Source organism: Jaculus jaculus, chromosome X (genome assembly GCF_020740685.1).
Source record: "Jaculus jaculus isolate mJacJac1 chromosome X, mJacJac1.mat.Y.cur, whole genome shotgun sequence".
NCBI classification, from domain to species: Eukaryota; Metazoa; Chordata; class Mammalia; order Rodentia; family Dipodidae; genus Jaculus; species Jaculus jaculus.
This window is the reverse complement of record NC_059125.1, coordinates 53,708,219-53,734,583: the sequence shown is the minus strand read 5'-3', so window position 1 is coordinate 53,734,583 and position 26,365 is coordinate 53,708,219. Positions and strand designations below refer to the sequence as shown.

At 38.4% G+C, this 26,365-nt stretch overlaps 1 protein-coding gene across 2 annotated transcripts in view; it reads left to right on the top strand.

Moving 5' to 3' along the window:
* The first annotated feature begins 345 nt into the window (after nt 1-345).
* Klf8 (Kruppel like factor 8) overlaps nt 346-26,365 on the top strand; it is a 133,377-nt gene continuing 107,357 nt past the window's right edge. The window contains exon 1 of one of the 2 annotated variants that reach the window (XM_045140466.1): nt 346-740. The gene's annotated coding sequence lies outside the window, so the exon portion shown is untranslated. The remainder of the gene's footprint in view (nt 741-26,365) is intronic. The other variant, XM_045140467.1, reaches the window with a different exon arrangement.

The following is a 26,365-nucleotide window of genomic DNA, read 5'->3' as shown; positions in this document are numbered from 1 at the left end:
GAGTTGGCGGCGCCAGGGAGGGCGCAGCAGGAACTTTCTTGCAGTCCTGGCAGGCTGGGGACGCACATTCACCAGAAACACAGTCAAGAGACCGAGTGGGGTGTGGCAGGGCTAGGGCAGGCTTGGCCGGAAGGAGTTTGGGTGGAGCACAGTAGACAAGCTTGGGGGCAGGGGGGAGGGGTTGCCGCCACTTGGCACTAACCTCAGCTTCATAAACTCAGCAAAAAGGTCCAGGATGTTGTTGCAAAGGCTAGGAGGTCCATAATTTCATCCGCCCGCCAAAGGGTGGAAACCCCAAGAAGTGCGGTGCAGCTTTAAAAGGGCTGGTGATTGACAGAATGTGTAGCAGTGGATGGGGTGGAGCCGCTGGGTGGGGTCTGGGACAGGCAGCTGGGAGAAACCAAAAGGAAGAAAAAAGAAAACCATTGCCCGTGATTCCACTGCTTCTGGGCGAGAGAAGCGAGTGACAAAGAGGGTTTTAGAGCTTACCTCCACTCCCACCACTGGCTAACTCTCTCACGCCCTTCTGTTTTGTCTTAAGATCATTAAAAATCGAGGGTACACCGGCACTAGTCGGTTCTCGGTCCCCTAACTCTTCACTGAGCTAGGTTTGTAGACGGAGGGAGTGGGGAGCCCAGGTCCACCGGCTCAGTCCAGGCGCCGTCCGTCCGTCCGTCCGTCCGTCGCCCCGGGCCCGGGGCTGGGAGGAAAGGATGCCTTCGGAAGCGCAGAACCCCAAAGTAAGTCCCCGTCGTTTTGCCTAACCAACCCCTCTCCCCTCACACCTTTCTCTCGGCCACCCTCTCTGGGGTCGTGACTGGGCGGCGGAGTGGAGCTGCATTACAGAAGGAGGCACATTCAAGGACCCAACGGGTGGAGCTGGGTGAGGTAGGAAGGGGAGGGGAGGAGAGCCGAGGGGAGGGAGGAGGGACCCTTTACAGCCTACGGGAGCTCCCACTGGCAGCTAGCAAGCTGCTCTCTTGAATGTTTGTATGTTTAGAAGCTGCATTTCCCCTCCTGGTGTTAGAAGCTCACTTCCTCGCTCCTGGCATTCTTTCTTTTTGTCACACTCTAGCATCCCTATCAGGTTGCTTGAAGCCTCCAGCCAGGAGCTGGGAGGGCTCCATCTTGCCTGGCTTCTTAAAGGAACAGTGCACAATTTCACCTCTGGGAAGTCTGTGTTTGGACTGGAAATTCAACTTCAAGAAGGATGTCAATGTTTTGCCTTCCTGTAGTATAACACTGCCTGCTTGTTGGGAGGAATCTGTGTGAACAGAGCAGTTTTTTTCTTCCTCCGACCAGCCTTCAAACTTGGTTCTAACATCCAGCTGATTTTTAGGAGGTGCACCTTGGGCAATGATACCAAGATGCACATTAGTTAACCTCAGAGTCAATTGGATCTGCAGTTTTAGATGAGAAAAAATATTTCATTTCCTGAGAAACATCATGGCAGTGTAGACGACTTGAACAAATTAATTTATTCCACAAATATCTTTTTGGATGCCAAGTACATTGCTTATGGATAATTGTGCTGCTAGATGGCTTGTGAAACCACACAGTTGTACAAAATGTTATTACCCACTTTTTTCTTGACTGATTGTTGGCCAAGTTTTCTTCTCAGGATATAGAGAGAAATGCTAAATTTGACTCCATCAATTGCCAAGCATCTTTAACATACAGTTTCCCAGTCCATGCATATTTTCTTTTCTTTGGTGCCAGGCATTCATTTGTTCAAATCCATGTGATTGGCAAGCCTAAGTGAAAAACATAAGAAATTAAGTCAAAATGTCATGTAATGACACCAGGACAGAACACTTAAGTAGGAAAGCTAAGACTACCTTAAATAATTTCAAGGAGATTGTGTTGGGAAGGGAGGCCTCACAAGCACCATTCTGCTCGATAAAGATGAGGTGGTATGTCCTCTTATGCACCAGTGACATGCCTTACCTACTTGTGTCCTTTTTTTGTTTCTGCCTAGGGAAGATGGCAGGATTATGAATGGAATTTAATGTTATCTCCACAGACCAAACAGATGAAAACATGTTTGTGATTTTAGGACTAGTATTTTCATTCTGAAAATTTCTATTTGGTCAATGGAGTGACAGTGTTTCCACTGGTCTGCAATATATCAGTCTAGCTATCTCTAGTATTAAATAGAAAGCACAGAGACCTCCCTTCTTTATATGCTGGGTTTCATTGCATTCCCAGTACCAATTCTCATCAAGCAGAATGCATCTGTTCTAGGTTCCTAGGCAACATTTAGCTAAAGCACTTTATTCTGTCTTGTCTCAGTAGATTTTCTAAAGCTCAAAACAACCTTATTCCACAAGGCCATATTATTGGATCAGCTGGATTCAAATGAAAAAAAAAAAAAACATTCATTTTTTTTCCCCCTACAAGGTTCTTGAAAACAAGGGAAAACACAAATCCAGCTGAAACATTTCTGGTTGGTTTCGACAGTGAAAGTATAGTCTTGTCATAAAGTAAAAAGACACCTGTGCAAGTCTCACCCACTCAACTGTCTACACTCTTGAATGGAGGTTCCAGAGGGAACTATGTGTTGATTCTACAGTCATTATCCTGTATTTGGTATTCATGCAATATGTTAGGAACTGCTGTGTTTCTTTTTTTTTTTTTTTTTTTTTTTGAGATAGAGTATCATTCTAGTCCAAGCTAATCTGGAACTCACTCTGTAGCTAAGAGCAGCCTTAAACTCATGGTGATCCTCCTACCTCAGCCTGGGATTAAAGTCATGAGAAACCATGTCCAGCTATGTTTCCATTTTAACATTTGATTGTCCCTTTGTGTTCATGTTGGTTAGGATTTCTTTCGGGGGGGGGGTATTTCTGAGTATATGGGAACTGAGAAGCCCTTAGTTGCTATATGTTGCTGAAATATGCTTATTATTTTTCTAACACAATGAAAGGTTTAACAAGTATTCAAGAAAAGCAGTAGAAATCTTCCTTTAAGGGGTCTCAGTGGTTTCTTCACAGTACTTTGAATTGTTTGGTATCCTTTCTTGGCCTATGATTGTGGAGAATTTCTATGCATGCCAAGGCAAAGTGGTTTTATGAGGGCTAATTGCAAAAAATTCCAACTTCACCCCTCTCTCTGTTTCTGTAATTTATTAGCATTGTATGTATGGGTGCATGTCATGACACATGTGTGGAGATCTGAGAACAACCTCAAGGTATTTGTCCTCCACTTTCTTCTTTGCCACAGGGTCTCTCTCAATCTTTCTCTCTTTCCTACATGCGCCAGCATAGCACTTACCCGCCCCCAGCAGTTTGTAAATTCTCCTGACCCTACCTCCAATTGCAATACTGCACATTGAGATTACAGATGAATGTGCTACTTTGCCTCCAGACTTGAATTTGGGCCTATAGGCTTGAAAACAAGTGGCCTTAATCACTAAGCCATCTCTCTAGCTCATCTTAATTTATTTTTGTCTTCATCATGCATGATGGGCCTACTCCCAATATGATGCAGGTATTTTGCTGTTATTGACAGCCACTGTGAGCCACTTCATGGTCTCAAGACAGTATTCCAAAGTACTCCTCCCTATTCTTTTGCTTTTACATTATTTCTGACCCCCTTCCACGGTGCTCCCTGAGTCTTGGACTGAGTGATAAAGATGTCTCAGTTAACTTTTACCACTCAGAAATCACTTATTGTCAGCACTTTGACGAGCTTAGATTCTCCCCAGTAGTCACTGTCCCCCAAATAAAGCTTCTCTGCACTCCAGTGGCAGAGGTAGGAGGATCGCCGTCAGTTTGAAGCCACCCTAAGGTTACATGGTGAATTTCAGGTCAGCCTGAGCTAGAGCAAGACCCTACTTCAATACCCCCTCCTCCAAAAATATGCTTCTGTGACCAAAGGTGAGGGCAGCATTAATCTATGGGTATAAATAGTTATAGGGCAATTGATGAGCACCACATATTCATTTGGACAGTAGTAGCTTCCCCCCTAGGGCCTATAAACTTTCCCAAACATAGACTTTAACTAGGATTTCAGTACCAGGCATCAATTTCTTCCTGTGAAATAGCCCTGAAATCTAATCTAATCATGCTACTATTGTGTGGCAGAACAGTTGTGTAGCACTTAGGGTGGATGCACCATTTGGCTAAGACTGTTGATAAATTTTCTCCAGAAGCCTACTACTACTAAAGGGCACTTCGCAGCACTATGACAGCTAGTCAGCAGGGAGAATGATTCCAGCTCAGTTTCAGTTTATTATTCAGTGTCTTGCAAATGAAGCATGTAGTACCCTCAGCAATAGGGTCTTGCCATGTAGTTCTGGTAGGCAACCATGAAGCTTAGCAATAATCTTTTGATTGTTTTAGGGACCTGAGAAACCTCCTTGACTAACCTTCCACTAGGAAACATCCCAACTCTGATATTGGGATTTTCATGTAACAACCTATATGCAACATTGTAAACATCTGCAGTACACTTCTGCTCAAACTCTTCTCATTTTGAAATTATATTTGTTAAGTACCTAACAAAGAAGTACGTTTCCAGATGGTTTTTCCATAATATCTCTAGTTTTGATTCACCTTCACCATCTTCTCCATCCCCCTCCCTTGACCCTAGTCAAAACTCTCCAGCTCCAATATTCTGTCCCTCTACCTACATATCTACTATCCCCTCTCCTTAAGCCCTTCCCATTCCTTCCCTATTCATGGCCCAATTCTAGCTTTCTAGCCTCTATTGATTCTTACTCCAACTTACATACAAATCTAAAAATTTGAAGCTAGGAATTGCATATGAAAGAGAACATGTGGTATGTTTCTAAGCCTGAGTTCCCTCATTTAATATAATATTTTCCAGTTCCATCTATTTTCCTGAAAAGTTTATGTATTTATTTTCCTTTGTAGCTGAAAAACCCCTCCATTTTGTATATTGCAACATCTTCAGTATCTGTTTATCAGTTGATGGGCATCTAGGCTGATTCTATTTCCTTACTATTGCGAATAGAGAAGCAATAAACATGGCTGAGCAAGAGTCTGTACAGTACAGAGTCCTTAGGGTATATGACCAGGAGTGGTATAGCTAGGTCATAAGTGATTCTATTTTTAGCTTTTAAAAAGATTATACATGGGCTAGAGAGATGGATTAGTAGTTAAGGCATTTGCCTGTTAAGCCTAAGGACCCAGGGTTTGATTCCCCAGTACCTACACCCACATAAGCCAGATACACAAGGGGTTGCATGCATCTAGAGTTCATTTGCAGTAGCTAGAGGCCCTAGTGTGCCCAGTCTCTCTCTGTCCATCTTTCTCTCTTAAATAAATAAAGTAAAATAATTTTTAAAAATCAGAAAAAAATCCTCATACATGAATTTTACAGTGACTGCAGGATTTTACACTCCTGTCAACAGAGAATAAAGTTTACTGTTTCCTAACACCCTTGCCAGCATTTATTATCATTTGATTTCTTAATGGTAGCCATTCTGAATGAGTGAAATGAAATCTCTAAGTAGTTTTAAGTTTCATTTCCTTCATGGCTAATGATGCTGAATACTTTTTAAATGGTTGCATTTTGTTTTTAGTCTCTCAAGGTAGGGTCTCTCTAGCCCAGGCTGACCTGGAGTTCACTATGTAGTCTCAGGGTGGCCTCAAACTAACAGCACTCTTCCAACCTCTGTTTGCTGAGTTCTGGGATTAAAGGTGTATTCTACCATGCCTGGCCACTTTTAAAATTATTAATTGGCTATTTGAGTTTCTGTTTTGGGGGAGAACTTTCTATTCCATCCTCTAGCACATTTGTGATTGTGTTGATTTTATTATTATTTAGTTTTTTGAGTTTATGTTTATATCTTCTATTCTAGGAAACTGATCTACATATCATGCTGTTTTTGCTACTATTTCTCTATAATGTATCTTGAAATCAGGTATGGTTATATCCCCAGTGTTAATCTTTTTTTCCAGGATTGCTTTGGCTATTTGAGGTCTTTCATGTGTTAGGTTAATTTTAAGTTTTTTTTTTTTTAATTCCTATTTTACTGAAGAATAACATTGTTATTTTGGGGGGAATTTCATTAAATCTGTAGGTTGCTTTTGGTGATTTTTATAATATTTATTCTTCCAATCCATGATCCTGGGATGTCTTTCCATTTCCTAGTGTCTTCAGTTTCTCTCTTAAATGTTTTAAAGTTTTTACTGTATATGTCTTTCACTTCCTTAGTCAGGTTTATTTCAAGGTAAGTTTTTTGAGGCAGTTGTGAATGGGATTGTTTACTTGACTTCATCCTCAGCACATTTGTTATTGGTATAGAAGAATGCTACTAATTTCTGTTTGTTACTTTGATATTCTGCTACTTTGCAGCAAATGTTTATCAGCTCTGATAGTTTTATGATAGCGTCTTTAGGATCTCTTATGCATAGAATCATATCATCTGCAAATAATGATAATTTGACTCATTCTCTTCCTGTTTATAGCACTTTTATTTGTGTCTCTTGTTGCTGTATTTAAGACTTCTAGTAGCATAATAAATAAGAGGGGAGAAAATGGACACCCTTATTTTGTTCATGATTTTATTGTAAATGCTATTTTTGCCATTTAGTATAATTACTGGTTAATTGTGTATAGACTTTATTATGTTGAGGTATTTCCTTCTATTCACAGTTTCTTCAAGGCTTGTATCATGAAGATATATTAGAATTTCTCAGAAGTATTTTCTGAATCTATTGAGATGATCATTTGATTTTTGTCCTTGAGTCCATTTTAGAGGTTGTTGAGGCTATTGAATTTTGTAGTAATGGATAATAAAGAAGAGGAGAGGGCTGGAGAGATGGACTAGCTGTTAACGAGCTTGCCTGCAAAACCTAAGTACCCAGGTTCAGGTACCCAGGACCCACATAAGCCAGATGCACATGGTGTCACATGCATCTGGAGTTTGTTTGCAGTGGCTGGAGGCCCTCGTGTACTCATTCTCTCCATCTGCCTCTTCCCCTTCTCCCTTTCTCTCAAATAAATAAAGTATGTTTTTAAAAAGAAGAGGTGGGCTTTAGAATTAGTTTAGTAGTTAATGTGTTTGCCTGAAAAGCCAAAGGATTCAAGTTCCATTCCCCAGGACCCACATAAGCCAGATGCACAAAGTGACACATGTGTCTGAAGTTTGTAGGCAGTGTCTAGAGGCCCTGGCATGCCCATTCTCTCTCTCTCTGTCTGTCTCTCAAATGAATCAATAGAAATAATAAAGAAGAGGTGATAAAGAGAAGGGAATGTGGAGAAGATATTGGAAAAAGAGGGAGAATATATGAGTTGTGTATGGGAAGATTTATAGAGAGATCTCAATAGTAGACTGGATGGCAAAAAATACAGAACATACCTAAAATCCAACTGAGCAATATACATACACAAGCAAAACCAATTTGGAATATATATGCTTGAGTAGAGATTTTTTTTAAGGCACTAAAAAGAGAAAAAAAAATGACAGAAATTAGCCCTAACACACAACAATTAAAAAATGGCAAAGCATATTAAACATACATGCCCAGATATAGGAGATTTGATTAGCACTTCAGTTCATACCTATATAACCTGATTTGAAGATCAGCTCTGTTACCTTTTGAGGTGAATTTCTATGCAATTTACGCTGAGTTGTTAAGAGAGTTCTGTCCCTGGTTTACTGTTGGCTTCTATCAATTGGCAGAAGTTCAGATCAGCTGGTCTTACTGCTGTATGGGGAAAGGGCACATGCAAGAAGGAATGTTCATTAGCTCCCTAGGTGATTCTGATATAGAAGCAAGGGTGAGTAGTACTGTTTTAGATCTGAGGTTATCATATTATGATACTTACATAAGTAACAGCAGCATTGCCTGAAAACCTTTTTAGAATGCAACAGGCAAATTCTTTTCTGTCTTTCACACACAGGGCACTTAGTATGTCTTAAACCGTTTATATATTATCAAACCTGTGTCCATTTATAGTTTATGATCAATGGTGTCCTAGTAAACAAAGCTATAAAACAGAGTCAGCTATAATTCTTTTCTTTTACCTTCCAAACTCTGCTTCTTGAAATTTTGTTTCTATTTCATACCTATTTGCAGTGTGTCTGCTTAATTTTTCATTGTTATCTGTCCTGGCATATTAAAATACCTCCTTTGTTTTTCTCCCTGCCTTCAAACTCTACATTTTTTGCCATGGTTTGAAATTAGTGCCATAAAATATATTGCATCCCTCATTTTTAGTGTCTTACGATGTGAATGTATATGGAGACTACATGTATTTGGGTCTTTACAGAGGTAGTAAAGTTAAGATGAGGTCCTTCATACAGGGGTTAACTCAGTATGACTGAAAATGTTATGTTTTTAAAAATTTAAATATGGGGCTGGAGAGAGAGGTAGCTTAGCGGTTAAGGCACTTGCCTGCAAAGGCAAAGGACCCAGGTTCGACTCCCCAGGACCCACATAAGCCAGATGCACAAGGGGGCACATTCATCTGGAGTTCGCTTGCAGTGGCTGGAGGCCCTGGTGTGCCCATTCTCTCTCTCTCTCTCTCTCTCTCTGCCTATTTCTGTATCTCTCTTTCAAATAAATAAAAATAAAATATTAAAAAATTTAAATATGTTTGTTTTTAAAAATAAGTTTGTTTTAATATAGATTCAAATTCATTCTACATATTGGCCTATTTCTAAGATATTTGTTTTATCTTATTTGTCCAATGTTCGGAATCTTTCAAAGACAGGATTAAACTCAGATCTGTTTTTTGCTTTCGTTCTTTTTTTGTGACTCAGTGAGTTTCACTAGGGTTGTTTATGAAAGCATGGAGAAATAATAGGTATAGGAGAATGGGAACCATGTCAGTGGCTATACCACTGAAGAAAATTCTTTCTTACCCATGAATCATTAACTATATATAGATCCTTAGGGAGGTGTGAGACTCCATATGTTCCTTTCCTGTCCTTGAAAGGATGTCCACAGACCAAATCTTGTGCAAGTAATAATTACTGCTAAGAGTGCAACTCTGGCTGGAGGCTAACATTCCACTGCTCTTCTTCTTTCCTCCTACTCTTACATTCTTTCTTCTCTTTCTTCCACTATGTTCCCTGAGCCTTGGAGAGGGTGATATAAATGTCCCATTTAGGGATGAGCATTCAGCAGTCTCTTCTCAGCATTTTGATCAGTTATGAGTCTCTGTAATCATTGCTGACCACTGCTTAAAGAAGCTTTTCTGACAAAAGCTAGCAGCAGCACTATTCTATGCGCATAAATGTAGTTATTCAGAAGGTATTTGGATAGGTGCATCATGTACATTTAGCCAAACAACAGCAGTAACTTCCTCCCTAGAGCCTGTAACCACCCCAGCCATGAATGTTTGGCTAGGTTTACAATACTAGTCATAAATTCACTACTATGGAACAGACATCATCACATCCAATTAGAAAGCAGTTGGTTATCCCATTGCAGATGTGTCACTATTGTACCAGTGGGCTTATCTTGGCTGGCTGGTTGGTATTGTTACACACGGGCCTCTTCCATACTCTCACCCATATACCAGTGAACAAAGGCATGCTGGGAAAACATCAAATCAAACTTGTAGTTCAGGTGAGAACAGGCCTGAGCAATGGCTGTGGTATTGATTAGCAGATACATGTCTTACTGAATCTGGTTTCCACCATGTACCAGATGGGAAGTTGGTAATTAATTCCAATTTTGAAGCCAGTGGGACACAAGTCTGCAAACTCCGTATTGCATTTGGACCTGATGGTGGCAATTGTAGCATTGACATCTTTGGGATCCAAATTATCACAGTACAATGGGTGGAGACAATGTATTTATAATCCTAGGTGACACAGCTGTCTGGTTGGTTGGCTCTAAGAAGGCATTGCTGATCTTTGCTACAGAAGGCTGCTTATGGTAGGCTTTCTCAACAGAGAAAAAAGGGTAATATGTGGCCAGAGGGAAGTGAATATGGCACTAGAGCACCAGGTTGGTCTGGAATTCTGCCAGATCAACACTATGGCTCCATGAAATCTGAGGGAAGGGATGATGGAAGAAACAATCTGATTAATAAGGAAGTTAAGGTTAGTGTAGTTTAGGCATTCAATTTATTTATTTATTTATTTACTTATTTGCAAGCAGAGAGAGAAGATAAAGAAAGAGAGATAGAAGGAGAGAGTGAGAGAGAATATGGAGACTCCTGAAAAAGCTGACTATAGAGTTACCCTAAAACCCTTCAACCACAGTCCAGAGAGATTTGCTCAACCATGTTTATCGTGGCTCAATTCATAATAGCTAAGAGCTGGAATCAACCCAGATGTCCATCAACTTGCCTACATTTTTTGAGACTTGCTTTGTGTCTTAACATGTGATCCATTTTAGAGATAGTTCCATGGGCTGCTGAGAAGATTGCATATTCTTTAATGTTTTGATGGAATTTTCTATAAATATCTGTTAGATCCATAAAATGATATCATTTTAATTCCAATATTTTTCTCATTATTATTTTTTTTTTGTACACATGGTCTCTATGTTTCTAAGAGTGGAGTATCGAACTATCTCATTATTACTATGTTAGGGCCAATCTATGAATTTCAATCCAGGAGGGCTTATTTTATGAAATTTGGTGTACCTGTTTTTGGTTTGCATATGTTTAGAATTGTAATGTCTTATTGTTGGAGTGAACCCTTAATCAGTATCAAATGATCTTCTATTTCTCTTCTGACTAGTTTTGATTTGAAGCCCGTTTGGTCAGATAGTAGATTAGTGATGTCTGCTTATTTCCAGGTCCTATTTGCTTGGAATATTTTCCCTCATATTTTCAACCTAAGGTAGTATCTATCTTTGATGATGTAGTGTGTTTTTTAGAAGCATAAAATTTATGGATTTAATTTTCTAATCCTATGCTCTAGTCTTTATCTTTTATTTTATCTTAAAAATATTTTATTTATTTATTTACTTGAGAGAGAGAGAAAGAGGCAGATAGAGAGAAAGAGATCTTTAGCCACTGCAAATGAACTCCAGGTGAATGCACCCCCTTGTGCATCTGGCTTACGCAGGTCCTGGGGAATCAAACCAGAGTCCTTAAGCTTAACAGGTAAACACCTTAATCACTAAGCCATTTCACAAGCCCTAGTCTTTATCTTTTAATTAGGATGTTGAGACCATTATTATTCAGGGTTATTATTGAACAGTGTGCATTAATTTGTCTTTTTGTTTTGTACTTTTGGTATGTTTTGTGGTCCTTATTTGCTTAAAAACTAAGCAATATTCATTTTTTCTATAGATTCTAGAATATGTTTATCTTTCTCTTGAATGGGAAGTATTCATTCCAATATCTTTGAATGGGCTGGCTTGGTGGTTATAAATTCCCTAGCCTGCTTTTGTCACGGTAAATATTTCTTTCTCCTTCAATTATGAGAAGTAGGTTTAATAGGTATAATAGTCTTGATTGGCAGCTGTGGTCTTTCTGAACTTTAAATACATTATTTGAAGCCCTTGTGGTTTTTAAAGTCTCCATAGAAAAGTCATCTCTTATTCTGGGATGGCCCTACCTTTATATGAAACTTGGCCCTTCTCTCTTCAGCTCTCAATGTACTTTTTTGTTCTGTATATTTATTGTTTTCACTGCAATATGATATAGAGGATTTCTTTATTTTATTTATTTATTTTTTTGAGGTAGTGTCTCACTCTAGCCCAGACTGTCCTGGAACTCACTCTGTAGTCCCAGGCTGGCCTCGAACTACTCTTATCTCTGCCTGTGCTGGCATTAAAGGCATGCACTACTATGCTTGGCTTTAATATGGAGAATTTCTTTTCTGATCCTACCTGTTTAGTGTTGTCTATGTCTCTTGTATGTTGTATCAGCATTTCTTTCCATAGATGTTGGAAATTTTGTTCTATGATTTCATTGAAAATTATTTTTCAGCCTTTGACATGAATTCTTCTATTCTCATAATTCATAGATTTGGTCTTTTCATGGGGTCCCAAAGATATTGCATGCTCCATTCATACATTAAAGAAAATTAATTGCCTTTGAATGAGTGATCCAATTCCTATACCTTGTCTTCAAGTCCTGATAGTCTGTCTCCAGACTCTAGAGACTTCTTGCCGGTTAGAATTATCAGACTTGGAGAGTTGTCACTGATTAGAGTTATTGGATTGGAGATACAGAGTTTGATGTTTGCCCTGTTTAAATCTTGCATTGGTTGAGTATTTCTTCACTATGCCCAGTGTCAACTTTTGAAGTGTGAATGTTTACTCTGTGCCATTATAGGATTTGGGGGATTAAAAAAAATTTTTTTTTGGTATTATGGCTCAGTTAAAAGTCTTTGGATTACAGGGATGTTTGAACATCATTGGAAGTGATAAAAACTATGGGGACTCTTAAAGTCATACTGAATGCATGGTATTTTATTTCATGTATGAATATCAGTTTATGGGAGTCAGGGGCAGAGTGTGGAGATTTGACTCAGGTGTCCCCCATAAACTTAGGTGTGCTGGACGCTAGTATCCCCAGCTGATGGCAGTTGGAAATTAAAGCTTCCTGGAGGAAGTGTATTGTTGGAGGTGGGCTTATGGGTGTTATAGCCAGTTTCGCCATGCCAGTGTTTGGCACACTCTCCTGTTGCTGTGTCCCACCTTATGTTGGCAAGGAGGTGATGTCCACCCTCTGTTCATGTTGTTTTTTTCCCCTGCCATCATGGAACTTCCCCTCAATTCTGTAAGCCAAAATAAACCTTTTTTTCCTAAAAGCTGCTCTTGGTCAGGGGATTTCTGTCAGCAATGTGAACCTGACTGCAACAATTGGCAATAGCATGTGTTGTTTTGGGGTGTTCATGGACCTCCCACACCAACAATGCACTGAGAAGTTTCCCACACCTGGCAGCAAGATTTTCCTATAAAAATTTATGGCTTAATTTATATTCTCAAATGATTTAACGAAGGTTAACATATGGATTACTCTTTTATGGGATAAACCTGCCCCATCCCTTCCTGTCTCCCATCCCCTTCTCCTAACCCCCCTTACATCTTTCAACCCCAATATTGTCCCTCTACTTGCATATCCTATTTTTCTATATCTTACAGTTATAATATATTTGCCTTATCCCTCCATACTAAACAGGAAGTATTTTAAAATGACAGTGATATTGGTGAATATCACACACTGCCTAACAGAATCTGGTATATGTTAGGCACTCAATACTTGCTGAGCTAAAACAAGTCAAAATTGTATATTTACTGTATACTTAACTTCATTTTTCTTTACCGCTGAGTAGAACTCCATTGTATAAATGTGCCACATCTTCATTATCCATTCATCTGTTGAGGGACATCTAGGCTGGTTCCATTTCCCAGCTATTATAAATTGAGCAGCAATAAACATGGTTGAGCACGTGCTTCTAAGGAAATGAGATGAGTCCTTAGGATATATGCCTAGGAGTGCTATAGCTGGGTCATATGGTAGATCAATCTTTAGCTGTTTTAGGAACCTCCACACTGATTTCCACAATGGCTGGATCAGATTGCATTCCCACCAGCAGTGTAGAAGGGTTCCTCTTTTTCCACATCCCCGCCAACATTTATGATCATTTGTTTTCATGATGGTGGCCAGTCTGACAGGAGTGAGATGGAATCTCAATGTAGTTTTAATCTGCATTTCCCTGATGACTAGTGACGTAGAACATTTTTTTAGATGCTTATATGCCATTCATATTTCTTCCTTTGAGAATGTTCTATTTAGCTCCATAGCCCATTTTTTGATTGGCTTGTTTGATTCCTTATTATTTAACATTTGAGTTCTTTGTATATCCTAGATATTAATCCTCTATCAGATATATAGCTGGCAAGTGCTGTATACTTAAATAAGAATGTCAGCAGGTGATGTTATGTGGCAACTTTGCCATTGTCTTTAAATTTTTTTTCTATTTATCAGAGAAAGGAGAGAGGGAGGGAGAGAAAGAGAGAAAGAGAGAGAGAATGGGCACACCAGGGCCTCCAGCCACTGCAAATGAACTCCGGACACATGCGCCTCTTGTGCATCTGGCCAATGTGGGTACTGGGTAATTGAACCTGGGTCCTTTGCCTTTGCAGGCAAACACCTTAAACACTAAGCCAGCACTCCAGCCCTGGCTTTTTAAATTATTTTATTTTGAGAGAGACAGAAAAAGAGGGAGAGGGAGATGAAGAGGGGGGGGGGGGGAGAGAGAGAGAGAGAGAGAGAGAGAGAGAGAGAGAGAGAGAGAGAGAGAGAGAGAAAAGAGAGAATGGATGTGCCAGGACCTTCAGCCTGCTACAAATAAATTCTAGATACATGCACCCCTTGTGTGCATATGTGCATGTGCGACTTTGTGTGATTGTGTCACTGTGTCTCTGGCTACAGGGACCTGAAGATTTGCGCATGAGTTCTTAGGTTTTGCAGGCAAGTGCCTTAACCCAGCTATTGGCTTTCTCTCTATATATGTGTGTGTAAGTAAGTAGGTATGGGTGCACATGTGTTATGGCATGGTGTTGAGGTCAAAGCATCACCTCAGGTTTTAGTCATTCCCTTCCACCTTGTTTGGAGGCAGGCCTACTTTTTCTTGTTGTTTGCTGCTGTGTTTTCCAGGGTAGAGAGACTTTAAGCTCCTGATTTTCTCCTCTTTCACAGTAGGCACACTGAGATTACAAGCACATGCTGTCATGTTCAGGTTTTATGTGGGTGCTGAGGAACCGAACTCCAGGCTTTTCACTTCTGTGACAAGCACTTTATCCACTGAGCCATCTTCCAAGACCTTCCACTCATTTCTTTTAGAAGTGCATCATATGTTCTACAGAGATTGTTTGTGATTATCTGCCTTAGAATTGAATTAGGACTTCCTAGTTTTTAGAAAGGACAAAGATTACTATATACATTGACAAGTAAATTCAAGAACTATTTATTGGGATCTATTATATGTAAGAGATTGTGCCTGGTTTCCGGGGATATATGAAGCTTTGGAGGGAAAGAAGGTATGATGGAAGCAAGAGATAACTTATGTCTGGAATAATTTTTGTTTTCATTTCTTGGGTAGTGAATAAGAAGATTCAAGAAATTCCAGGTCTGAGTGAATTATGAAAGGTGTTCATTGTATGACTTTGAAGGAAAAATCCTGAAGGACCTTGAGAGATTTGATTAAAAGATATTTTGAAGCAATATCTTAGTTTTGGATACTCTTTGGAAACACCATAATATATGGTTTAAGTCCAATGAAAACTGTTATCCTAACCCTGAGCCATTCTTACGTGATAATCTGGAGTACAGTTTGGGAATTTGTATTGTTTTAAGTCACAAGTGGTTCAGATGTGCAGCTGAAATTAAAAGTCATAGATACAGTGTCATGTTTTTATGAAAGTCCCAAGTGTTTCTTAGTTCTAGTCAGTGGTTCTGTAAGAGAAGCTTGTTTTTTACATCAAAGGCATCCCTTGGTATAATTTAGAAATCTTAATTACTAGAGCAAAAAGCAGTCTTTAATAACAAAATTATTCTTACTATTGTTATTCTCCAAGGAATTCATTTATGCAAGAAATATTGAAAGTGACTACATTAATTTCACAGTCTTGTAACAAATTACTGAAAACTAAGTGTCTAAAAAATACCAATTTATTATATTATAGTTCTAAAAGCTGAAGAGGCAGAAGTTTCAACACAAAGATTTCATTTCTGTGCCATATCCCTCTGTTCACACCATTCCATTTCTATGCAATGTAACCCCGCACAAGTTCTTGGGATATGGGCATAACAGCAAGCTGCTCACATAAACTGCTTTATCCCAGTCCAAGCAAAGTCCATAGTAACTGTATAGAGGTGTTTCAACTCTGTCTAGAGTGGTCCATTGACTTGTACTTACAGCACTGCAAGGTGTGTCTTAGGCCAAGGTTTCAAATTCATCCATATCCTCCTGCAAAGCAATTCTAAAATGTCAAAGCCATGGAGTCAGGTGTCTAGCAGCAATAATCCCACTCCTCTGGTACCAACTTTACTGTTGCAGTCAGGTTTGCATTGCTGGCAGAAAACACCCAACCAAGAGTGGCTTGTGGGTAAAAAAAAAAAGGTTTATTTTGGCTTACCAACATGAGGGAAACTCCATGATGGCAGGGGAAAATAATGGCATGAACAGAGGGTGGGCATCACTTCCTGGCCAACAACAGATGGACAACAGCAACAGGAGAGTGTGCCAAATAGTGGAATAGTGGAAAGGGGAGTCTGGCTATAATAGCCATAATCCTACCCCCAACAATCCACTGCCTTTTGGAGGACTTGGTGTTTAATTATGACTATCAATAGAAATGTGGAGTGAATACTAAGTCAATCAATTGAACATGAATGCGGCAAAAAATATGAGTAAAAATTACTCTTGTCTAATTCCATTAGCAGAGATATTGGTCATTTTTAGACCTTGGAATTATGCTGAGATATTATCTTTTGTTTGTTTTTGAGCCTGACAGCTTTTAAATGGGAACTTCTACCAAAGGATTTTCTGAGCTTTGGATTTGATAAAGAACTACAGATTAAGTCTCCTATTTATTTGTCTTGCAACTGAAGATTGGGACATTTCAGCTTCCTTAATTTCCAGTTTCCCAAGGCAGTTCTTTTCATAAACCAATCTCTCTCTCTCTCCTTTCCTCCCTCCTTTTTCCCTCCCTCCCTTTTTCTCATTATCTTTTACAAATCTATTTTGTTCATTTAATATGTATGTATATATACACACATATGTAGACACACATAGGTACATACATATATAAATTTGTATGTACTTAGTGGCCGTGTTAAATAATGCTGCTATGAACATTAAGAAACAAATGTCTCTTTGAAGCTGTGCCTTCAATTTTTTGAATATATTTTCTATCTATATGAGTTTAAACATTTTTCATATTTTGAATATAAATGATTTCATTTAATATTTATATTTCTGTATTTGGCTTTATTCACTTAGTATTAATTTTCTCTAGTTCCAATCATATTGTTTCAATGAATTTTTTTTACTTTTAAAGATATATAACATATAAAGTATATATGTCTTATTTAGTGATTCTTCCATTGGTTGATACTCAGGTAGACAAAATATAATTGACTATTATGAATAATATTGAAATGTTTGTGGGAATTCATATATCTCTGGCATACCAATTTTAATTACTTCAGGTAAAAACCTAGAAGTGGAATTGCTAAATAGCATTGTAGTTCTATTTTTTCTTTTATTTGTATTAGTATATATTAATTATATGTAATAGGTTTCATTATGGAATTTTCATGCACATATATAATGTATTTTGATCATATGCCTGTTTTACCTTCTTTTATCTCCCTTCCACTCCTGCTGACCCTACCACTTCCCATAGACTAGTACCCCTAATGCTTTTATGTCTTTTTTAATTTCTATTTTTTGTTTTTTCGAGGTAGGGTCTCACTCTAGCCCAGGCTGATCTGGAATTCACTATATAGTCTCAGGGTGGTCTTGAACTCATTGTAATCCTCCTACCTCTGCCTCCCAAGTGCTGGGATTAAAGGTGTGTGCCACCATTCCTGGCTGATTTCATGTCTTTTTATGACCTAGTTAGGTTTATTGGAAGCAATTTTATTTTGTTTTGATGCAATTGTTAATGGAATTATTTCCATGATTTCGTTGTCAATATGTTTGTCATTGGCTTATATGAAGACTACTGATTATTTTGTTTTATTTTTTTTTGTGGAAAGGTCTCATACTAACTCAGGCTGACCTGGAATTCACTATGTAGTCTCAGGGTGGCCTCAAACTCATGGTGATCCTCCTACCTCTGCCTCCTGAGTGCTGGGATTAGAGGGGTATGCTATCACATCCAGCTAGGACTACTGAATTTTGCATGTATATTCTGTAGCATTTGGATGGAATGTTCTGTAGATATCTGTTAGGTCGATTTGTTCTATGACATCATTTAATCCAGATGTCTCTCTGTTTATTTTTTGCATGGATGACCTGTCAATTGATAAGAGTGGGGTATTGAAGTCTCCCACTACAATTGTGTTTGATGTTATCTGTGACCTTAAGTCTAATAGTGTTTGTTCAATAAAACTGGGAACCCCCATTTTAGGTACATATATGTTTAGGATTATAATGTCCTCCTGTTGGAATGTTCCTATTATATTTATAATATGAACTTCTTTATCTTTCCTCACTAATGTTGGGTTGAAGTCTATCCTGTCAGATATTAGGATAGCAACCCGTGCTTGTTTCCTAGGCCCATTTGTACTTTTTAGAATCGTTGTTAATCATTTTATCTAAAAGAGTCTCATTGGGGGTCATTTCTGATTGATTTATAATTTTTGGTAGGATTGTATTGTCTTGATTCTTTGTGTTTCTTCTATTATTAAATAGTAATTTTTGCATCCTGAGTTGATTTGATGCTTGGGTTTTCTAATTATCTGCAGTGTTCTTAGATGTGAAAATCGCACTTTATATACCTTCAGGGTAAAAGTTTAAGGTACCAAGTGTAGCACTTGTAATCCAAGACAACAGCAGAAGTAATCCTAGGTGTTGAGTTTGCCTGTTATTCAAGTATTCTAGTGGGTTAAGTGGAACAGTGTATTGACAAATTCTAAAATTCAACTGAGCAATATACACATTCAATAAAAAGCCAGCAGAGTATGCAAATGTGGGGATTAAAACAAACAGATAACCTTATAAAGCCAAAATCCTCAGGGATGTATATTGCTCTGTACCCTTAATCTTGTCAGTTGGGAGGTAGAGATTTATGTTCTTAAATGGTTCCAGGTCAGCCTGGCTCTGAATCAGACCCTGCCCCCAATAATGACAGGGCAGGTTATGGGTTACATATTCTTGGTTGGCTTTACCACTCTCAATTAAGCTGTATTTGGGGGCTGACTATTATTGCCTTTGATGCTTTCAGATTTATAGGGCTCAGGATGACCTGGAATTCACTGTGTAGTCTCAGGCTGGCCTGGAACTCACAGCGATCCTCCTACCTGTGCCTCCTATCTGCTGGGATTAAAGGCATGCACCACCATGCCCAGCTCATTTCCATTCCAACTATCTTTAGGATGTTTATCATTATCATGAAGGGATATTTCCAAAAGCCCTTTCTTCTTCTATTGAGATGATCTTGTGGTTTCTGTCCTTGAGTCTGTTTATGTTATGAATTATAATACTTGAAGGACCACTAGGAAAGAAGAGGGTTCAGTGGAATAAGAGTGTGGAAAGGGAGACAAAAGAGGGCATGGGAGGGGATTGTGATCAAATTGCCATATGTTCACATATTAAAAGTCTCAATTAAATATAAGTGTTTTCAGGCTGGATGGGTTGCTTAGTGGTTAAGGTGCTTGGCTGCCAAGCCATAGGACCCAGGTTTGATTCCCCAGGACTCACAGAAGCCAGATGCCCAAGGTGGCACATGTATCTGGAATTCGTTTGTAGCAGCTGGAGGCCTGATGTGCTTCTGCCCCCCCCCCCCGTGTCTTTGTAGAATAATTAAAAATAAACATAAAGAAGAAGTGTTTAGGAACATTTCTTTCTAATTTGTGGAGTAATTTAAGTAGGATTGGTGTCAATTATTTAAATTCTTTTTTTTTTTTTTTTTGGTTTTTTGAGGTAGGGTCTCACTCTAGATCAGGCTGACCTGGAATTCACTTTGTAGTCTCAGGGTGGCCTCAAAATCATAGCAATCCTCCTACTTCTGCCTCCCGAGTGCTGGGATTAAAGGTGTGTGACACTACGCCCAGCTCAATTATTTAAATTCTTTAAATAGCTCATAGAATTGTACAGTAACTATATCTGGGCCAGGAAGTTTTTGAGTTGGAAGGTTTTTATTACTGCTTCATTGTTTTTGTAGGTCTGATTAAATGATCTACATCTTCTTATAATGAATATTGTGATAACTTTGGTATGTCATTTCCATCTGGAAATTCCATCTGTTTATTTTAGATTGGACAAACTCCAATAACCCTTCATGATAAAAGTCCTACAGAGACTGGGAATAGAAGGGACATATCCCAACATAATAAAGGCTATTTATGAGAAGCTTGCAGCCAAATAATACTAAATGGAGAACAACTTGAAGTTTTTCCACTAAAATCAGGAATAAGACAAGGGTGTCCACTGTTCCCACTTTTATTTAATATAGTACTTTAAGTCTTAGCCATAGCAATAAAGCAAGAGATACACATAAAAGGTATACAGATTGGAAATAAAGAGACCAAGTTACCATTATTTGCAGATGACATGATTCTATACATAAAGGACCCTAAAGATTCTACCAGCAAACTGTTAGAGCTGATAAACACCTATAGCCATGTAGCGGGATATAAAATAAACACACAGAAATCAGTAACCTTCCTATATGCTAACAACAAACACACAGAGGATAAAATCAGAGACTCACTCCCATTCACAGTTGCATCAAAAAATAAATAAATAAAGTACCTTGGAATAAACCTAATCAAGGAAGTGAAGGATCTCTACAAGGAAAACTTTAAACCACTCAAGTTAGAAATTGCAGAAGACAGTAGGAAATGGAAAGACATCCCTTGTTCCTGGATTGGAAGAATCAATATTGTGAAAATGGCAATCTTACCAACAGCACTCTACACATTTAATGCAATCCCCATCAAAATTTCAATGGCATTCTTCATGGAAATAGAAAAAAACAATCCAAAAATTCATTTGGAAGTACCAAAAACCTCGAATATCTAAACCAATTTTGAACAACAAAAATAAGGCTGGTAGTATCACCATACTTGATTTTTTCCTATACTACAGAGCCATAGTAACAAAAACAGCATGGTACTGGCACAAAAGCAGATATGTAGATCAATGGAACAGAATAGAGGACCCAGATGTAAGTCTGGGTAGCTGTAGCCACCTGATCTTTGACAAAAATGCCAAAAATAGTAAGGCCATTTCTATGTGTGAATTTCATTGTTTCCTATTATAGTGTATTCCTTTATTTCTCTAATTTTATTAATTTGTTTCTTATCTCTTCCTTTCTAATTTTTCATTTCTATTGGATTAATTTCTGCCCTGTTCTTAATTATTTCTTTCCAATCTATTGTTTTGTGATTTGTTTTTTTTCTTGATTTTTCTAATGCTGTAAGGTGCATTATTAACTTATTTATTTGTGCTCCATCTAATTATAGCATCATTCGCTTTTCCACTGTAGCCTTGTGGATATGCTTTTCATTCTCTTCAGCTTATAAAATTCTTTCCAGTATCTCCCATAGAGCTGGCTTAGTGGTCAAATTTTCCTATAGCCTGCTTTTATCATGGGTGGATTTTCTTACTCTACAAGTAATGGCAGGTAGTTTTCTTGGGTCTGGATTAGCAGCTCTGGTCTTTGAGAACCTGAAAGACATTATTCCAAGCCCTTCTTGCTTTTCATGTTTCTGTATTACATCTTTTTCTGTATAATTAGTATTATAACTAAGATTATGTGAGGAGTTTTATTTTCTAATACATTTTTGTTTTTTGTATGCCATCTGTACTTGGATAGACCTCATTCCCTAGATTTTGGAAAATTTCTTTTGTGTTTGTATTTAAAGTATTTTTTATTACCTTAGCATGGAGTTCTTTAATGTCCATAATTTGTAGCTATTAGAATGTCTTTTAAGTCAGTTTCATTAGTGGATGTTACTGTAGAATTGGCAGTTTTGGGACATAATAATTAGTCTTAGTTTTCCATGATACTTGTATTTGCATTGAGACTAGTATATCAGGACTTAGGTCATTAGTTATATTTTTATAGTCTATTTTCTTCTTTCACTGTGAACATTTACAGATTCTGGAGGGACTCGGTTGTATTATGGTTGAGATATCATTTTCCCTTTAGATTATATTCAGGGTGTCAACCTTTATTCACAGTCCTCTCCTAAGAGCAGAATACCATCTGAAACAGGTGTTATTATCCATTTGTAGAGCCCTTGATTGCTGGATTCCATATAGAATCTCTTACCTTCCTTTCCCAGTTCTTAGAAACCTGTCTTGCTGCAGGGAGTTCTCTGTGATAGGTGGATTCTTCCCTGTGCTCTCCGTTTGTGAGGACGATTCTGGGTCAGTGTTTGTATGTGGATCTGGCTCCTATTCTGGCTCTGGTTCTGGCTCTGACTCTAGGTCTGAATCTTGTTCTGCCTCTGGCTCTAGCTTGATGTTTGGAAGTGGCTCTGAATGTGAGTTCCTACTTTTAGAATGTCTTTCTGGCATACCTGCACTGAGTATATTATTCCTTGGTGTTCTCTCAGCTCAGGTGGTCATGGCTCAGCTAGGTATGATAAATAGTTCAGTCATGAAGATGCTTAGTGCTGATTTGTGGGAGGGGTAGCAGAGGTGGTCCTGGCTTGGCTAGGTGATGATTTCACTAGATGACAGTTGGTCAATGGGCCACTGACCAGAGACCTCAGGTTCTAGCATGTGGCCCATGACCTCACAGGTCCAGTGGATTGGAGACAGTTGGATGAGGGATCAGGCATGGGTCTTTGACCTCGCTGGTCTAGTGGGTGGAATTGGGTGTTCAGGTGGCTATGGGCTCTATTGTATCATCTATGGCATCACAATTCCAGTGACTAGATGAGCAGATAGGGGTGGCTGCTAGCTCTGGCATGTCGTCTCTGATATCATGGATCTGACATGTTGGAAGAGAAGGGCATATGACTGGTTCTGGTGTGCGTAGTTCTATTTTTTTTAGAAACTTGTCTACAATTTTCGAAAATGGCTACATTAATTAGCACAGAAACTAATAATCAACAAACGTTCTTTTGTTCTACATTCTCACCAACATTTATCAGACATCTTTTTTACCTACTAACAGGTGTGATATGATAGTTCATTGTGATTTTAATTTGCATTTACTTGATGTTTAGAAATGCTGAACCTTTTTAAAATACATATGTCTGCTATTACTATCTCTCTTCTTTTGAGAAGATGTCTGTTCAGATTCTCTGTCAATTTAAAAAGTTGTGTCGGGCTGGAGAGATGGCTTAGTGGTTAAGTGTTTGCCTGTGAAGCCTAAGGACCCCGGTTCGAGGCTCGATTCCCCAGGACCCACGTTAGCCAGATGCACAAGGGGGCACATGCGTCTGGAGTTCGTTTGCAGTGGCTGGAAGCCCTGGCGTGCCCATTCTCTCTCTTTCTCTCTCTCTCTTTCCCTCTTTCTCTGTCTGTCACTCTCAAATAAATAAATAGTAAACAAAAATTTTAAAAAATTGTGTTATTTGTTTACTTGCTGTTAGTTGTGTATTTTGTGAATTAGCCACTTCTTAGATGTAGGGTTTGAAAATATTTTCTTCTCCTTAACTTACTTGTGGTTTATTTTTTTGCTGTGAAAAAAATTTATTTTGATGTAATCTCATTTTTCTACTTTTGTTTTTGGAAACTTATTCAAGAAATCATTGACCATAACATTTATGCATTATTTCCTTTGAGTTTGTACTATTTCGGTTTTAAATTGTTTATGCACTTTGAATTAATTCTTTGTATATAGTGTTCCAGTTTTTTATTATGCTTGTAGAATGTCCAGTTTTCTCAATAGCATTTATTGATGAAATTAACATTTCTTCATATTGTGCTTTTGGTTTTTTTGTGAAAAATTAATTGACCCTAAAGCTTTGAGTTATTTTTAGATTTTCTATATTTTCCATTGGCCAAAACATTTGCACTTGTGCCAGCACTATGCTCTTTAGAAATGATTTTTAACTGACACACTAATTATACTATGGTGCTTTGATTCGTGTATATATTAGGTAATGATAAAATCTTAGGGGACTGTAGCCTCAGCCCCACATAACAAAGCCAGAATCTGTGTTAGGCTTCAGTAATCCCAGCACTCTGACAGCGAGATGAGAGGAAGAGACAGGAGCACTCTTCATCAGGTCAAGGCGAGTGCAACAAAGAACCACAATATCAGAGGAAGATCAGGAAAAGCTCTACCTCAAATGAGATGGAACGGTAAGGGCTGACTCAAAAGTTATCCTCTGACCTTTACTCACAGCAGTATGGTATACTTGCACATGTACTCACACACACGGGCACATACATAAAGGAAATAATAAACCATTGTTAAAATCAGAATAATGAGCATATGTATTAGATTAAACTTTAATCTCTTTGTGGCAAACACTTAAAATACAGTCTTCTATAGCCGGGCGTGGTGGCACACGCCTTTAATCCCAGCACTCGGGAGGCACAGGTAGGAGGATCGCCGTGAGTTCGAGGTCACCCTGAGACTCCATAGTGAATTCCAGGTCAGCCTGGACCAGAGTGAGACCCTGCCTCAAAAACAAAACAAAACAAACAAACAAAAATATACAGTATTCTAACTATTTTGAGCCATACAGTGTTTATTATAGAATACCATGGCTAATGCCTCCTAAATTTAATGTTAACATTGCATTTGTTGACAAACCTCTTCTTATCCCTTCTATTGTACAGTATTTGGTATTTATTACTCTACTTTTAACATCTACTAGATTCCAGTTCTTTACATTTTAGCTAAAAATTAAATTATATGGTGTTTGTCTTTCTGTGTCTGACATTTTGCTTAATATATTCTTCATATTCTTCCATATTGTTGTAAATGGCAAGATTTCATACTTTCTATGGCTGAACCATGTGACATACATATACATATATATATTATTTCATATATAAGATATCAATATTAATATACTAATATATCATATTATATATAAGTACAAAGAATTTATTTGAGAGTGAAAGGGAGATTGTGTGTGTTTGGGCATGCAAGGGCCTCTTGCTGCTGCAAACCAACTACTAATACATTTGCCACTTTGTGACTGTGAATCTGGCTTTATTTGGGTACTGAGGAATTGAACCCAGGCCAGTAGGCTTTGCAAACAAGTGCCTTGAATCACTGAGCCATTTCACCAGCCCTCTGTTGCATAAGTTTTAATAATAGCTTTATCATTATCTAGGTCTTCTGATTTTCTCAGTCTAGCTAAAAACTGAGACTTGTTTTGTAACCCAATATATTATATATTTAGATAACATCTCATGTACTTCATTAAAGAATATATATTCTATAATTGTTGAATGAAAATTATCCATTGTAGCAGACAGCTTCAGGTTCGCTGAGATGGACTTCCAGACCATGCACAGTTATGGAGGAAGTGATATTTATTGAAGCTTACAGATCTAGGGGAAGTTTGATAAATGGCAGAAGAAGCTGGCCTGCTTCACAGGTCCAAGCAGAGAAAGAGAGAGAAGTATAAGCCAAAAGCCAAAATGCCACAGAGCACACTTCAGGAATTCCAGCTAGGCACATTTTTATATCTTTAGATTGAAATCTGAAACCCACCACCACACCTTAAGATCCAGTGACACTGCCACCAGCCAGGTGGCTAAAGATGCAAACTACAAACAAATAAACAACTGAATATATTAGAGGCTATCTATTCTATTCAAACCACCACATTCTGCCCCTGGCCCCCAATAGATTTATAACCATCACACATTGTAAATTGTACTCAGTTCAATTTCAAAGGTCCCCACAGTCTTGACCAATTTAAGATATTAAGACCTGTAAAATCAAACAAGTTAAACATTTCTAACATATAAAGGCAGAGAGTAAACATTTTCAACTAGAATAGGGCATAGCAAGGAGAGACTAAAACAATGCAAACTCAACCACCATCAAACAAACATTAAATTTCTGCAGTTCAAGTCCAGTACAACCAAAGACTGACAGTCTCCAGATTTTCCAATTCCACCCCTCCAGCTGGGCAGAGTAGCCAGGGACCACTTCCATCTCAGGCCAACAGTGCTCTATGGTAGCGCTTGCATAGTCCTGGTATATCCAAAACATCTTCAGGTCTTCATGCAAATCACGGTCTATCTTCCAAAGGCTCTTTTAGCCTATCAGGGCATCATGCCATGCCTCATGCCACATCTCAGCAGCAGCTCCTGGAATTGTGTGCAATTCATGACCATGCCTCACATCTCCCATGCTTCAGAATCCAATACCAGGTGTATAGGACACAGTCATATTCTTAATTCACAGACAAAATAAATCATAACCTTGAAAAGCAGGTTCCTTCTCCAGTCAACTCTTTCCAAAAGTGTTTGCATTTCTATGATAATCTTTCCTCAGGCATCTTTTCCATGGTAAAGCAATTGTACCATCTTCTTTAAGATTGCTAATGTGTTTGAAAATAGCAGATTCAGTAACCTAAAACCAGTCTTAGTGCCTGTAATTTGAACTTGCTTGAGGTTTTCCAGGTTAAAATCTTAAATCTCTCAGTCCAATATCTCTAGCCAAGCATATCTGTCCATTACAAATTTAACCTTGATCAAACTCTCTGGGCCTGGGCAGCAGGACACAGCCAGTAGCTCAGTTCCAACAAAGTCCTCTGCAGTGTTTCCTTCCCCTTAGAAAGCTCATAAACCAAGACACAAAGTTCAATG